Source organism: Triturus cristatus, chromosome 4_1 (genome assembly GCF_964204655.1).
Source record: "Triturus cristatus chromosome 4_1, aTriCri1.1, whole genome shotgun sequence".
Classification (NCBI taxonomy): Eukaryota; Metazoa; Chordata; class Amphibia; order Caudata; family Salamandridae; genus Triturus; species Triturus cristatus.
In genome coordinates this window covers 985617589-985635088 of record NC_140585.1, presented here as the reverse complement: position 1 = coordinate 985635088, position 17500 = coordinate 985617589, and the positions used below count along the sequence as shown (strand labels likewise).

At 44.3% G+C, this 17500-nt stretch overlaps 1 protein-coding gene across 1 annotated transcript in view; it reads right to left on the bottom strand.

The window, feature by feature from the left end:
• LOC146855952 (solute carrier family 23 member 1-like) overlaps window positions 1-17500 on the bottom strand; it is a 1135305-nt gene that overhangs the window by 1021862 nt on the left and 95943 nt on the right. Inside the window, exon 2 of the mRNA XM_085653904.1 lies at window positions 13277-13448. The gene's annotated coding sequence lies outside the window, so the exon portion shown is untranslated. The remainder of the gene's footprint in view (window positions 1-13276; window positions 13449-17500) is intronic.

Sequence of the window (17500 nt, the reverse complement as noted above, 5' to 3'; positions counted from 1 at the left end):
CTCTACCGATGACTCAGAGGATCTTCTTTACAGTGGTGCTTTTCCCATTCATCTCTGCTCTTAGTTTGGTTATCAATGATCTATTTTATGGTGTTTATTTGCCCACCGTACCCTTGATATTCTAAGGGAGACCAGTGACTTTTGCTTAAGGCTGTTGGTTATGTTTGATATCCAGGTGTTGTCTGTTAACTCCTGTTTAGTGGTCAGAATGGTCTATAGGAACTGGTATTAAGAGTCATTTTTGACAGTCCTTCACCTTTACTTCCCCCCAAGGCTATTATTGTCATTAATTCTGAGTTCTGAGAGTTGTTTCACTCCACAGAATATTCAAACACACTGCATTCAGCAGCCTTCATTTGATGTCCCGAATGGGTTATTCTTTAGTTGTGGTCATTCCTGACAATAGAATTGGTTCAGTGTGATTCTATTATCTTGAAACCTATGTTTTTTTTGTTATTTAACAAGAACAACATTTGTTTAGGGTTACATATCTCATAACCCCCACACTGTGCCCACTCCAGAATGGCATGCAACGTTCTCATAGATATATGCAATAAAACAGCAAACACGTGTTTCCACTTTTGGGGTCGATGTTGGCTGCAGTTTTATTACAATTATATTCCTTACCATGGTCATACATTTTTTATGACCCCTGCCATAAATCACAATTGCGAACTGTCATACACTGCTTGTCATAAATCACTTGTTATAAATCATTTGTACATCATACATTTGAAAATCACTGACAGTTTGTTGTTCCGCTCATTTGCAGGCATCCCTCATTTTTGCCACTTTTGGGGTCATAAAAATGTTCTGTTGGTTTCCACACCCTTTGTGTGTGCAGGGGTAGCTTCTCCCCAGAGTTAGGCCCCAACTCGCACTTTGTTAGTCTCTTTTTGTGAGCTTCACACAAGAAAAGGGGGAGGAGGAAATAGCCTTACTTCACCCTCCTTAGGGTAAATCTAATCATGCACTAAGAAGTAAGGACATATAGATTGCTCTTATTTAGAAAAATATAAAGGATAGCAAAGTGCAATGTTTTGAAAAAACTGCCCCACCCACAAAAGTTTGTGGCATGATACATCATAGGGCTGCTACAAACACCTCTGCGCAGACCGACACTAGAGGTGAAGCAATAGGGTGGAGAAGATAAAACAAACATAAAGAAAATGACTGGAGTTAAAGAAAAGTAAGTGCAGATAATAAGTTAAAACTAACTAAGGGATATCCCAATATCTATGTTATTCCTGGATTCCCCTGTTAGGGCTAAAAGGTATCTCCCTACCAAAGGATGGCGGTGAAGTAAGTGAATTAAGCACCATTCACCCTTATGTTCTGCAAAGAAGGCAGAAGTGTGTGATTTAGCCTCTTTTTGTGCCCTGCAGTCTGGTGGGGTCTAGGCTGCGAGTGCCGTCTCCATTTGCTTCCCCCATTTGGCTGTCCTACTCACCCTGCCGTAAGGCATCCCAAAGTGAGTGGCCCTCCTCCTCCACACCACCCCATCAGTGTGCCTTCATAACCAACCCAATGTACCCCCTCTTATCTGCCATGTCTTCAGGGAGGCTGACTCCTTCCTGCGCCCCCCCCTATAATTTTTTTTAAAAACATTTTTAATGTGCAGCCTGCCAAAGCCATTGAACCCCACAGGTTGTCCCAAAACATGTGCATCCCTCCCTCCGACAGGTGAACCCCGGCTTGTCCTTAAAGCCCTGGAAAACCTGGGTTGATGAGGCCATGCCTGATGCTCTCCAGGCCATTTGTCTTACAGAACTTGCTTACCGCGATGCTCGGATTCCTCCTGGAGGTTTCAACCGCCTTGTGTGACTTTGCCCTCCACCATACAAGCGGACTGATCAACTCCGACCAAATGATGATAGAGCTGCCGATGCACAGTCCTGCCTCTGATAAATCCCTCTGGATGGCATGGAAGAGATCTTTTCTTGCCAGCTGAGCCAGGTCGTTCCACCCAAGGTGTATTATTAAGACGTCCAGAAACCATGATGTATCCGCCTGTAATTCCTTGAGCGCTTCTGGCAGCAGGTTCCATCTCATGCCCGGACGACCGAACCATTGGATGCATGTGTTGATCGGCCTGCCCTTCTGTTGGTGGCATCCCCCCTGCCACCATGAGTGCAAATGGGAAACAACTGAGTTCCCCACGACCCATACCAGCCAGGGACGCTTACCTGTTAAGGCAATAATCAAAGAATCAGGCATCCAGGTGTTTGTTAGGTCAAGCCCCCAACTCACGTCCCCCGTTCTTGGTGATGATGGGGTATCTATAAGAGCTGGGGCCTCACGTACATCCTGTATGCTTTAGAACGCTACCTGCCGATAGCCTTGATCCCAGCCCCGGTCATCCCATGCTGGGCGGCTGAGGTTGCAGCCCCAATTCTGAATGAGTGTGAGCCGAAGGCGGAAGCCCTGCTCTATTCGCTCTGAACTGAAATTTGCTTAATAGGCTCCCATCTCTATGCTTGAACAGGGGGCCATGCCCGGATGGTTGTAATGCCATGTAGGTTAGGAGGCAGCATACTGGGCAGTATCTGGGATCCTCAATACACTGCAGCCGCACTACTGCTCCTTTGCTGGCCTGATCTGTCTTTGACCACCTCAGCAGCAGTTCCACTTCTGCCTCTCCGGGTTTGATATTGGCTGCTTGTAGACAGCACGTTGCTGGGCCTGCCTTGGCTGGGGCCAGGAGCTCGCTAAGTCTAAATGCCCTAAAGAAAGCAGCCGCGAAGGCCACCCTTAACAGATTTAGTTTAAATGTGACCCTTGCTATTTTCCCCAGTGTGTCCATTAGCAGGGTCAGTCTCTCGAAATCTATGGGTCACCGGTTATCTGTTTTCACCCCCTCTGAGCGCTTCCACCCCATCATTGCTGCTTTAATGTAGTGAGAAGCAGTGGGATCCTGGTCTGCGGTAATCTTGGAGAAGTGTGCTATTGCCGACAGGTGGCCCTCTGTCCAGGACCTAGATTTATTGTTTGTGAATGCCCACTGTATGAACCGCTCAACAGCTCTCATTGTCTCTCCTGCATGGCCCAGTGTCTGAATCTGTCCTGTTTGCATCACTGTTCCTGCATATTTCCTATAGCATCTGCCCATGTCGGGGGTGAGGGCCTGGTTCAATAGTGCCAATAAGTCTGTCCAGCTAGAGCCCATAAGTCCTCTAGGAAGGGAATCATAACTTCCTCTGCCCCTGGTGCCAGTTCCCTGAATTTGCTCCTCTGTGACCTGAAAGGGTGCACACCACTGTTTTTTCCACCCCTGGTACACGGTGTGCTTTCAGCTCTATGTTTTCCTCCAAGTGCAATTCAACCAATTGGCACATTAGTATCAGTGTGTAAGGGCATCTCACTGTGCCTCTGTTGGTTGCTTGCACCACCCCTTTGTTGTCTGACCAAAGCGTCAACTTCATGTTTCTCAATTTGCGCTACCAGACTGCCAGGGCCAATATAATGGGGAACAGCTCAAGGAATGTGATGTTGCTGGTGATGCCATGCTTATGCCCGCTGTCTGGCCATTGCCCTGCACACCACTTGTCACCCAGGATTGCCCCAAAACCTGTGTTACCTGTGGTGTACGTGAACAGGGCTATCAACCTAGCTGTCACCCAGCCTTCTCTCCAAATCAGGAGCCCTTTAAAGTCTGCTAAGAATGTGTCCCACGTAATCAGGTCACGCTTCACACCTGCCCCAAGCCTGATGTGGTGATCTTTGTGCGCGAGCTGTGTTAGGCACCTGGCAAAGGCCTTGCCCATGGGGATGACTGGGGCTACGAAGTTGAGATTGCCAATCAGCTCAACAGCACGTGGAGGTTTGCCTTGAACCTGCCACACAAGGACCTTATCTCTTCTCTTAAGTCCTTCACCTTCTCATCAGGGAGCCTGTACTTGCCCTCGACTGAGTCTAGCTCGATCCCCATGAATGTGAGCTTGGTTGTGGGACCTACAGTTTTTTCCCATGCTAAAGGTACACTCAACTCCCCAGCTAACTCTTGAAATGCCGCCAGCGTGTCACCACACTCCACTGACCTGGTGGGGCCTACGAACAGGAAGTCATCAAGGTAGCGCAGCTTGCCCCCTGCGGGATGCCGGTCCTGTAATGTCCATTCTAGTAAGGTGCGAAATTGTTCAAAGTGCGCGCAGGACACCGCACAACCCATTGGCATTGCTTTGTCAAAATAAGTTGCCCCTTCCCAATGAGAACCCAGCATGTGGAAGCTGGCCAGGTGAACTGGGAGGAGACGGAATGCGGACTTGATGTCAGCATTTGCCATGAGAGCTCCCTGGCCTGACGCCCTAAGTCGATGGCATCATCTACTGTAGTGCAGCCCACTGAACATGCATCTGAACTGATCCCATCATTAACCAACTCCCCATCAGGGAAGGAGAGGTGATGAATGAGTCTGAACTGTCCTGCCCCCTTTTTGGGAACCACCCCCAAAGGTGAGATTGCCAATCCATCTGGTACTGGGAGAGGCAGGGGGCCCTGAATCCTTCATATGGATTTTTCTTTCCCTCTTTTTTGGTGCACCACCTCGAGGTGTTGTAATGCTGATTTCAGGTTCTTTACATTTCCTTTGGGTAGGGGACCTTCAAATGGTATGACAAATTCTTCCTCAAACCCCTCACTAATGGGGCCGCTTCGTTCTTATTGTGATATTTGTTGGCCAGCGGCCTAAGCTGGAGTGTGTTGATAAGAGACACCGCTAACCAGTAACTGCTAATATCTTTCGGTCCCCCACTCCTCTTGCTCTGGACTAGTGTTTCTTCTTTTTCTCTTTCTTTTACCCTCGCTGCTCTCTCTGGCATCTGCATCCGGATGCTGGGTGTCCACCCCACAAATGGAGCATATGTGTTGAAGTTTGCAGGAAGTCCCCCATGTACACTCATTGGCTTCGTACTTCCAGCAAACAGCCACCGGCCCATTGGTTGGTGGCGGTTTCCAGTTGTTGTATGATTTGGGTCTATGAAATGATTTGCCCTTCCCTTTGTAAAATGACCCCCGAAAGGGCTGCTCGCTCTTCCCTGACCATGCTTTAGCCTCCTTTGCTGCCATCATTTTGTGAATGAAACCAGAGATGTCCTCCTCATTCCATTCAATTTCGGGGTGCGTCTGCATTTTTAGTCTAAAACCTTTATCGTATTCAAGCCGCACGTCTCCAGGGAACTGCCTCTGTGCCCAATGAATTTTAGCTTCATTCAGCCATACGTCTGCCACGCTGTGTGGGAATTTTTCTACAATAATGCAGACAATGATTCTGAACGCATCTAACCAGTTATCACAATTCCTTTCTTTTCTCTTCCTTCTCCTTTCCCTCCTATCTTCCTCTTTCTTATCGCACAATGTCAAATCCAACCCACATAACTGTATCTCTAACAGGTAAAACATATCAATGAATTCTTTTTGCCATATTCTTTCTTTCACTGCTAAAGGGATAAAGCTATCCAGCCCAGTAGCTTTCATGGTCAGTGATGTGGGGCCCGGTGATGGTCTAGTGTATGTGTCAGGAGCTTGGCCAGCTCTCGCTGGGTCATTTGCTCTACCTGCACTGCCCCACGCCGCCACGGGGGATGCCGTTCCCCCACCTATCTCCTGCGTGACCTGTCTGCCCCCTCGCTCGGGACCAGCCGGCCTTGACCGTTGCTCTGTAATCGCACCTGCTGTGTGCCGCCAGGGTCCACCAGGTGCCATGGTAGTCCCGATACCCCCTTGTGGCTACATGCACACTGTGCCCAGCCCTTGCACACCCAAGCCATTGAGCAACAACGGGGAAAAAGATCTTAAGCATTCTTGGACTATCGCACTGATATTCTCACCACTCGCTGCTGTGCTGCTCGTTTCTCTGCTATGTGCTGCCGTCGTCAGGATGGCAACAGGTGGCAGGTCGGCCTTCTTCCCTGCTTTCTGGGCTGTCATTTTTGGTGTACTGGTTGAGGCTAAGGGTGGGCGCAGTGCTCCGCTCCACCCGCGGAGTGTGCGTAGTGCCTACTTCGTGGTCCACGAAGTAGGCGTAGCAGGCAGGCTACGCACACGCCATGGCGAAGCAGAGTTGCCCGCCACCCGCCTCCCACCCATCCTCTTTTAAAATCATTGAAGATGTTTAAAAGTAAGGAAAATGACTTACCTGAGCTGTGGCGTCCCTGGGCTCCCTCTTCCTGCTTCATCGCCAATTTCTTCCTCACAAAAGCGCATACATTTGAACCTATTAGCATGTCTTTCCCAGATGGGATTGTTTTCATGAAGCATAAAGGGATACTCAGGCTTATGCTTTGAGATTTTTATATCTAGGTTTTTGCTTATAGATCTTCATATTTAGTTTCAGCCAACAGAGCATTTGTTACGTACCATAGATTTTAAATGTGGTGATAACGTTAACAAGACTAAGGACTTGGAAGTGTATCTTTGTTTCATACAGAACTTTTACAAATGCAAAGAACACTGGATGCACTAAGCACCTATAACAACTAAAATGATTTAAGAGCAAACGCAGGAAAGACAAAATATGTATCCTCATGTAACGTAACTGGTGCTATGTAAAGCGCTCTGATACCTGATTGGATTCGGGTCAAGTTCGCGCTATATAAAACTCTGGAAAAAAAAGTAGTAATATTCGGGAAGTGTGCAAACCAACTTAAACAACAATGGAGAATGGGCAATTTGAAAATAGGAACAACAACCAAATATAATTATTTGGGGGTTTGGATTATGAGTAATGGGAAGTTCACAGCACACACTGCATCCATCAAATCAAAAGCTAAGGCAGTGACTTATGCCCTATGTAAAATGAATACCAAACTAAGTAACCCGACAAATGAACCCATCAGAAAGGTTATAAGAGCTAACCTACTCCCCTCAATCACATACGGCTAACTAGTATTTCCTGCGGCACTAATTAACATCATGGAAAGTGTCAACTGCCGAGCATTTAAGCAGATCTTTCAGATTCCAGCCCACGCCCGGAACGCTTTGGTACGACTTGAATTCGGGCTAAACAAACAAAGTTGCGAACATTGGGCATCGATTGTTTGGTATTATTGAGGGGTCTGTGCAACACCGCCGCACACAATTAAAGCAATTCCGAAATAAATTTTTATGAAAGGCAATAATTTGTGGACCGACGGCCTCCTCACCACCTGCACTGAACTGCACCTTGATCTGACTAATTGGCAGGATTTTATTCATCAACCTGGAATTCTAAAATCTATTTTTAAAAAACAAGTCAGACTATTATCCAAGGAAGATGACATGAAGGAACTGGAGTCTTCCAGTAGTAACCTTAGGATATTAGCTAGCTCCTACCATGATCGATTGAGGCAGCCATACCTTGATGCGGCCTTGAATAAGACAATTTTAAGCAAATCTCATCAGTGAGACTTATAGTATTGCTGATAAAAGATATCAACACTCGCTGGAAAACATTAGAGGCGGTTACTACTTGTAGACTGTGTCACCAGTATGAGGAATCTATGGTTCACTTGGTTTGCATATGTCACTGTTAAATCACGCACGTTGCACTTTATTGAAACTTCTGTTTTTAAAATATGACACACGTACTTGCACAGATGCCAAGAAACTTCTTTTCAGTTTGGAGATCCCAATGGAACTGGCCAGATTAGCGAAATTTGCACACCAGGTGAAAGAACTTTTAGGCAAAGTCACGGACTAGAATCAGACTACAGTTTTAATATATGTTTTATATCTCTTTTATCTGTTGCTCATTGCTTTAGTGTTATGACTATTAGATCTATTTTGTTCATGTTTTAGTCATGATTATTAGATCTGTTAATTATGTATTACTTAGATTGAAGAAAGTGTGTGGGCGGAGATATTTTCGCCCGATTTCTTTGTAACGATTTTTATTAATTGATACAATAAATGTATTCATTAAAAAAAAAACCTTTTACGAATGGGAGTGTATCCCAGGAGGAGAATTCAGGTTGATACCTACAAGCATTGCCATCTACTGGTCAGTTTCATCTTCATGTGGTGTTTTATTTCTTGTTTTACCAAGGACAATACTTAAAGCTGTGCATTGATGAACAGTGTTATCTATGCTGGACCCTCAGGTGTGTCAGCCACCCACCCACAAGGTCTATGGAAAGCCTCTATACCTTTCTCTTGGTTCTTGATCTGGGGTGCTAAACGATTTTCATGAGGTGACTTTAAAAGAACCCGTAGAGGAGTTGAATAAATCTGAATGCATCAATAGTTAAACAGCTTGGGGACCATATTCAGCAACACTAATGGTGGTCCTGGCTGCTTTGGTGCTCTATGATGCTCCAGAAGGAGGGGCGTGCCAACTGTGGGAGATCCTGAGATTTTTAAGAGCCGTACTGGGTGTCCTCTACATAAGGATGTTACAGCAGTTCCAGGGTGTTTTTCTTTTAAATACAGTGGCTATAACCCAGGACCTCCCTCCATCTCTCACATTCTCGTTTTAGTCTGCATCAGCTTGTTAACTGAGACCTCTTTGTTTTCCAGAAATGTAAATACATCACAGTTCATTGCGACTTGTCAATAATAGCGGCAAACTGTTATCAGATCTGCTAGACATACAAGTTTACGATATAATTGTTTGCTTTTTCTAGGATGTTGTTACTTGAATTTTTTCAGGTAGCATATTACTCTAGTCTCCCCTCCATTATTTCCTATTTTCGGGTTCTCCAGTGCCACAAGGTCATATCAGTGGCAATAGTGCTAAGCAAATATAATCACTCCACTGAAAATAAAAAAACTATAGTAAAAGACATTGGCATTTTCAATGCCAACTGCTCTAACTGGAACAAATGCGAGACCAATTGCATTGCAAATGCTTGTTTTTTATTGGTGGAGACTCCAAGAATATCAGTTTGGTCATAGGACATTTAGGGGCTTATTTACAAGCCCCTTGCGCCACTTTTGCGTCACTTTTAACATGGGAAAAGTGACGCAAATGTGGCGCAAGTGGCTTGTAAATCTGCCCGTTAGTAGGGGACAAGAATGATGTCAATGAGCGGCATTCCCTCTCATTGCCCTGTGCGACCTAAAGCATTTTTTGAATAATGAATAACTACACCCTACATTCAGCTACTTGATGTTTTTAAAAACACATATGCGCAGGTACGAGCCATGGAGCTATGGAACTCCGCACATGCCTAAGTGACTCCTTAGCAGTTCACAAGTCCTTGCTCTGTCCGTCGGTTCCTACGAAATTATCATTTGAGCTATGAGGGACCAGCTGGTGTTGTGGAAATGCAAAAACCTCACAGAAGCTGAGTAGGAAGGCGGATGAATAGTACCACATGTAGATTCTCTTCCCTACGTCATTGGACTGTAGCCATAGAAACACAAAACAAAGATAATTGGCTGACTCAACATAATTAGCAGAAGTTTGTGCCTTTTTTCGCAAGTATTCTGACAAATATGAACATCTTCAGCACTAATGTGTTCTTTTCAATTTTGAGGACACTTTGCTGAAAACTGTTTTCATTTCTCAAATTATTAAGCAGTAGGCACATCTTTTTGTATGAAGCCGCTGCAATTATAGCTTCTTTCTGAGTAATGGGTGTTAAGCCTTTTATGTCTGTAATTGTGCGTGGTGCATTTTCAGCTGTACTAGCTGGTGATAATCTCTCGAGGGCCGGAAATTAACCACTCTTATTACTGAACATGAAATGAATGATGGATAGATGGATTACTATAATGGCGGCGAAGTCAAAAACAAAACACAAAAAGCTGGTTTCAGGATACATTGAATTGGCACTTACAAAATACTGTGAATAAAGAATATATGCTGCACTACCGTGTAGTAGAAAATTGTGACTAAATGCAGTGTTAAATTTGTAAAACAAAAAATGGATAAATATATAATAAGCAGATGGCCCAAAGTTCTTCTTAGATGCACTACCCAATGCCCCATGCCAAGGTTGCAGAACACCTAGGTTTAAATTCACATTATGCTTCTTTCTTCATCCACCCTTCACTTCCTTTCTCTTTGACTCTTTTATATTCTTTTTATCCCCGACTGCTCTGTTTGTCATTATTTTCCTGTCTTTCCCTTCTTACTACTTTCTTCCTTTTTCTGCCTTTTTTCACTCATTCTTTGGGCCAAAGTCTGTTGATGAACTATAAACTGCAGTCATCAAAAACGACTGCTGTTTTCTTCTGGTCTAACCACCCACAGACATTAAGCTTGCCTGTTCTCTGCCTTCATTAAATGCTTATAAAAATTAGAGGGTTCCTATAGCATTAGCAGTTCTGCTTTAATATTTGGGGATCACATTATCACAAAAACATAGGGCCTGATTCACAAAGTAAACATAGTCCTAAAGCTTAACTTTAGAACTGAAGTGTAAGTTTAGATTTAAGGTTTAACTTTAGACTGAAGTCTAAGTTTAGACCTAGAGCCTTGCCTGATTATGAGTTTGGTGGTGTGGGACCGGGACGGCACGCCATGCCATGCCACTGCCCGCTCCCACGGAAATAAACTCCACTGATGACTTCCTGCCGGATTACAAGTTGTAATCCGGGCAGGAAATCTTGCGGCAGGTTTCCCATGGCGCTGCATTTGCCATGGGATAGCCACAGCGCGATCCAGCAAGGCATGGACTGTAAAGTCCATGCTGTGTTGGAACAGGGGGTGCATGCAGACAGCGGGCACATTGTATGCCCCCTAAATGCATCCCAAGACCCTGAGGCAACAGGGGGCTTAAAGAGCCCTCTTTGTTGACTCTCCACCACCTTTTTTATGGTGGTCTCATCGCCATGAAAAGGGTACCTGACAGTCAACTCTTATTATGCTTGGCGGTGCTGCAGAGGCACCACCAAGCACACTGCGGCCTCAGAGCACCACGCCAGGGATCGTGGATGCCTGGTGGTTGCGGTGGTCCTAATATGGTCTGACCACTGTAGTTGTAATACGGTGGTCAGACCACTGGTGTGGTGGTCCCTGACCGCCACCACACCTCCACCACGAGTTTGGTGGTCCTATGGACTGCCATACTCATAATTTGGCCCTAAATTTAGATCTAAAGTCTAACTTTAGATCTGAAGTCTAAGTTTAAACCTGACGTTTGAGGGCCCGATTCATTAAGGTAAACTAAGACCTGAAGTCTAGGTTTCGATGTAAAGTCTAACTTTAGTTAAGAAATCTACTTTTAGACCTGAATTTTACATTTAAACCTAAAGTCTTTGGGGCTTGATTACAAGTTACGGTGGCGCAGCAATGGAGGGTCCGCCATCTGCCGTATCACAACTTACAAAGTCGCGCCGGCGGTGGACCATGGGTTGCGCCAGGGAACCGCTGTTCCTTGGCGGTGGCACTGCTGCCCATCAATGCAATTTGCTGGGCGGAAATGGTGCAGTCCCGCTCAGCAAATTACTAGTTTGTCCACCGCCAGTGGGAACAAAGGCCGCCCCACTATGGGGATACATTCAAGGGGGCACAGCATGTGCCCCCCCCCTGTCTGTACCCCCACAATTTCCAGCACGCCATTGACGATTCTGGAACATTAGGGCCTTCTCATTGCAATGCCTGTTTTCAAGGCACGGCCATGGAAAAAGCCATAGGACTGCCGACCGGATTACGAGTTGTGCATTTCCAACTCATAATACAGTTGGCAGTCCTTGGGCAACATTGTACAGTTTGGGCTCCGCTGCAACTCGTAATCAGGCCCTAAGTTTAGACCTAAAGTCTAACTTTAGACCTAAAGTCACGTTTAGACCTAGAAATCTAACTTAAGACCAGAGGCTCTAAACTTAGACTTTAGGTTTAAAGTTAGATTTCAAGTCTATGTTTACCTTTACAAATTGGGCCCTAAGTTTAGACTTCAGGTATAAAGTTAGACTTCAGGTCTAAACTTAGACTTCTGGTCAAAAGATAGACTTTAGGTCTAAACAGCAGGCCTTATTCACAAAGGGCCTCTGCACTCATGGCGGATGCCCCGCAGTCGAGGCAGAGTGTATGCACTCAGAGCAGAATCATTGTGGAGATCTGCCTCAAGTGCGAAGACTCCCCCATGACTGCAGGGCCCTTAGACTTCAGGTCTAAAGTTTGACTTTAGACTTCAGGTTTAAGTTTACCTTTGCAAAACCAGTGTTTCAGACTTATAATAATATATTTGAGAGTATTGTTGATTTATCTTTATTATTCAAGAGCATACAATGGGTTTAAAAGAGGCGTGTGGCATCATCCACATGGATAGCAACGCTCGCAGAAAGGTAATGCTGATACGGTAGTTTACAAGTTGTGCAAAAAACACGTGTAGGTAGTTCTGAACGCCCAGAAAAATATCAGATGGGCTGTTATAAATTCCACATTCCAGAAAAATATTCTTCCTTCAGACCTGAGTACCTTCACACAGGGGAATGATCAATGCCTGGGTATGTTCAGCATAAGGCAAAGCAAGCACATTGAAAGGATATTTAAGATGTGTAGGGGTTTTATTTTCATAGGGTGGGATGTAAAATTACAAAAGGAAAGTAAATGAAGGCTCTGTTTACAAGTGGGCCAGTGTTTTCCCATCCCTGGGTAAACTCCTGTTTGCGCAGGCATTGGAATGAGGAGTTGGATTGTATTCACTGTTTCTTGTAGTCGCCATGTGTGTCAAATATTTCACCCATCATCAAATAAGGCAGGTCAAACCTGCCACAATTTAACAGGGAAACAGTGTACAGTATTTATCTTGCCATGCAGATTTTGGTACAGTAAATACCAAATTCTACATGTTATTCCCTAGAAACACATAAAGGGAGTTATTTATCGCACCCGATAAATAACAGTCCGAGTGGTGGCTTTAGTTATTCATTTTTCGTTCTCATTCACCTCGTTTACCTCCTGCTGCCAACCTCTGACCCCTTTGTTCTGCCCACTTATCTTGCCAGGAGTCATGAGTTTACCAAGCCTGGGAAGATTCTATCGACGTTTCCAACCTGACCCGTACCAACCAGGTTTGTAAGATCCAGATCTGATGTAATCATGAGACAATTAGACTAGCTTTCCTCCATGGGTTTTTCTTTATCTTAAATCTCTCTCTCCTGATGTTCCACCCCATTCCATATAATCAACGGCTGCCATATCTGAAATCTTCTTGCAGCTGTGGTGTATGTATCCACTTTTAAAATTACAGAATCAATTCATTCATATTTGATGGTAGATACATTAGATACCCATTTTCTGCAAATGTATCACCTTGCCAACAGTATCAAATAGAACAACAATTTATTGTTGCCTTTACTCAGATTCACGATCTCTTCCATGCTCCCAATTTATTTTTTAACCAAGACTTACCTTGATACTTACTCGCAGGATGTTGCTTGTAATCTTACTCACTTCTTCCCAGTACTGCTGTATCCTAGGACTCTCCATAAACGTGTCACCAGCTTTCTCAAAACCACACTTCATGCAGAATGCCTAGTCCCTTTTCCCAAGCTTCAAAATTTTGGGGGAATTTCAGAACACTCTGTGAAGGGAGAAACAATGGTTCCTTCTTAAATAGGCAGATTTTCCCATGCTATAAAGTGTATGCAATGATACTTGCCATAAATATTGGATCTGCTGCCTTGGCAAAAAGTCCCCATCCATGATGTCCAGTAACAGCCAGTTCCACAACAAGACTTATTTCCTCATCTAATTCACTTTTAGGAATTGTTGTTCCAGCTCATTGGCATTCCCTTCCTCAAAACTTGGAACCAGCTTTTTAATCGAAGAAACTTAAAGCTGGAGATGTTACCCCGGGTCGCCCTCTGTAAATCAATCCAGGGGAGATGCTTGTCATCCTGTTGTAATTTGCTCCAACATTGTATACCCATTTCCCTAATCAGGGTTGCTATCTTATCCCCCAAGCATTTTTGTGCATCCAGGGACTCCCAACCATGTGCATACCTACTATAGTACAGAAGCTTTGTGGTCCATCTTATCTGTGACCAGAAAAAGGCCATCGTCTCCAGGACTTTTAATCCCACCTTCTTGTAAAATTTCACGTCCCCAAACATATACACGAAGTGAGATTTACATCGTCTTACATCTTTCAACATTGCCTTAAATAGGCAGCCCACACCTGAGCCCTCTACGTTATTAAACACCTATAGGTTAACTATAAAGCCTATGCGTAAAGCAGACATTCTGGCAGTGAGACCCCTCCCTTGTCTAGTCACCTTCGAAGCTTCTCACAGGAGACCCTTGCTCCCTTTGATGGCCAAATAAAGGTGTTGTCTTTACCTTGCAGCTTCTCCAGCCACTCTTTCTTAAAATGCAGGGATATTGAGTTGAAGAGAATGGTGAATTTTGGCAGGATGGTCATTTTACTGGTGCAACTGAATATTGTTAGCAGTTAGTGGAACCAACTCATTACCAAATTACTGTGATCCTCAAACATCTTTTTAAAATTGGATTCTGCGACCCTGTCTAAATCTGTGTGATTTTGATTCTAAGCTATTTAATTTTCTTTTCAATTAACGGGTTCTCCCCCTCTACATTTCACACCATTATTTCAGTTTTTGAGGGGGTCACTGAATAACCTGACACCTCACCAAAATTTGTTACCAACTGCTCAATGGTTGGGAGATGGGTTTGAATATCTGTAGTATAGATCATTAAGTTGTCTACATAAAGGGAAACTTTATTTTCCCAGATGTCATAGCTTAAGAAACTTATTGCACTTTCCTTTCTCAGCTTCTGTTCTAGTGGTTCAATATATAGATTAAATAGCAGGGGAGATAGTGAGCAACCCTGACTCGCACCTTTTGTTATTTTAAACTCTGGTGTTTTCCTACCATTTAAGAGAATAATAGCTGAGGGATTCTTATAAACCAGCTGATTTACCCTCCAGAATATATCCCCCTAAATTGTAGAGTTTTAAAGCTGCGTTCAGTTGGACCAGTTGGCCTTGTCAAACGCTTTAGTAGCATTCAATGTCAAAACAGCAAGTGGAACGTTAAAGGTTGTGTCTAAATCTATTGAACTTATTAACTCATATATCAACTCATGCAAGTTTCTTCCCCTCATAAATCCCTTCTGATCCTCATGGATTAGATCTCCCACCACCTGACTCAACCTTTTTGCTAGAATAATAACGAAGATTTTGTAATCATTATTAAAGAGCGATATAGGCCTTGCAAGAGGTGGGGGTTTTATCTGGTTTTAAGATTTATGTTACTGTGGGTACATCCCATGATTGTGGCATAGGTCTCCCATTCTCTGAAATATCCCCAAACAATCTAGTCATGACGGGTATACTTGAACAACTCAGCACCTCAAAGATTTAGTTGGGAAGGCCATCTGGGCCTGTTGCTTTCCTTTTTTTGCTAGAGATTGCCTGCCAGACTTGACTTTGTACAATTTCCTAGTCTAAACAGGCCTTTTGATGGTCTGAGTTTATCTAATAGGTCACCCTCAAGTCATTCATTAACCTTCACCAAATTCTCTGTACATAATTCTTCAAAAACATTAAGAAAAGCTTGTTCAATGTTTAGGCTATTTTTTAGGTATGAGCCTGTTCCCTCGTTCTGTATCTCTCTCACAACATTCCTACCTAGGGCTGTTTTATTCTTGCAAATCAGCAGCTTCCAGGCATTTTCTCTGTATTTAAAATGGCCCTTTTTGCTCACCACCCATCCTGACCTTATTCTAGTCTCTATTAACAAGGTAAGTTGATCCTCACTCTCTTGTAACCCTCATTCCAATAGTGCCTTTTTATTAGCTGAAAGCTGCTGGTCCAGTAGTTGCCTCTCCGATTGACCCATTTCAAATTCTAGTCCCTCAATCTCACTTCTATATGTCTGTTCTTTCTGAGCTGATATTCTAATTAGCTTCCCCCTCATAAATGCCTTAAAGGCCTCCCACACTAAATGCAAAGGAGCCAAACCTACATTTAATTTCATAAACTCCTCCGTCTCTACTCAAGATGCCAATGACCTCCTGATCAAGCAGAAGTGTACGATCTAAGGTCCTACTCTTTGAATATCACCTGTTGGTGGATTTCATTTCTAAAATAACAGTAAGTTGTTATGTGCTTAATCTCCTGAATGTCCTCACATGTGGCTTGATCAACTAAATATAATAGTCAACCCAGGATAAATGACCGTAGCTTTTATTATGGAATATATCTCCTCGGTCCTTCTCAGCCCTTATTCTCCATACATTGAACAAGCTTACCTGTCCGATCATGTTTTAATATATGATTGCATTTTGAGGGACATGTCGGTAGAAATGGGGGTCTCTAGTTGGCAATGGCTGGCCACTGTCCAAGTAGGGACTCCTCTTCCTAAGTCAGAGTAAGAGGGCTACACCCTTTGATAACCCCTGCTCAACCCTGTGGTAACGTAGCACGAGCAGCTAGGCTTATCTCAGATGCAAAAGCAACAGTTGATGGACCGAATGCAGAACAATGTCATACATTCACCCCAGTACAGAGATCTGGGCCTAAATCCATCGGTTTTTTGCTCACCATGCCATTCCAGTTTGAACCCAGCCATATGCAAATCAGTCTTGACCCTGTGCCTCATGGGAACAGTTCAGCCCAAACTCCCAAGCCAGGTCCTCCCTGGACTAGTGAAGAACCAGAACCTTTTGGGCCTGGCGGTGCAGGGTACGCCTTAGTCTCCGGGTTCTCCTGCTCAGCTACACAGAGACACGGGACACTCTGTTAGGCGTTAGAAGATCGGATTTATTAGCTGCAGCTAGTACAGTTATCCCAGAAGTACACAAGGTAGGTTCTCAGGAGACTGGCACACAATCTTATATAGCACATACGTGAAATATACATTAACCAAATACACACCCAGAACATATAAGAAAGAGCCAATAAGAAAAGTTGGAAAACAGGACAGAACCAATAGAAAAGGTTTGAAAACAAAGTGTCAGATGACTCGAAGAAACCTCTCCTCCAACTGTGTTTGTCACCCCTCCCTCGAACTAATTCATTAACAGATCTGCAACTAACTTGCAGGTGGCGAGATACGTTTGTGTGTGTTGGAGGACAGTTGTGAAACAAGAGAATGCTAGCAGAGGACAGCGAAGGCCAGACGATAAAATAAAGTCAGAAAAGAATAGTGTGAACCAACAGATAGTTGAGACGGGGATTAGAAAAACCAGACAGGGATTAGTGTACTCGGCCAGTCCTAGCACCAGCTTTGTAAATAGAGGCAGAAGGCTTATTTCGACACGAAGCTGCAGGAAAAGCAGAATAGACTTTGTTCGCCGTGCTGCCTGAGTGAGGGCAACATAAAATGGCGGCGGGTCGATTCGAACACGATCGAAAATCGAATTTTCTCACTAGAACCAAGCATCCTAGGACCGGTTTCGGGGTTTCACCCCTCTTCAGCCAGGATAGCTTGATTCCAGTGGCATGGAGAGCACGGGACTCACGTCTGAGCATGCCCGTTGTGACAAATGCAAAAACAACAGTTGATGGACCGAATGCAGAACAATGTCATACATTTACCCCAGTACAGAGATCTGGGCCTAAATCCATCGTTTTTTTTGCTCACCATGCCATTCCACTTAGAACCCAGC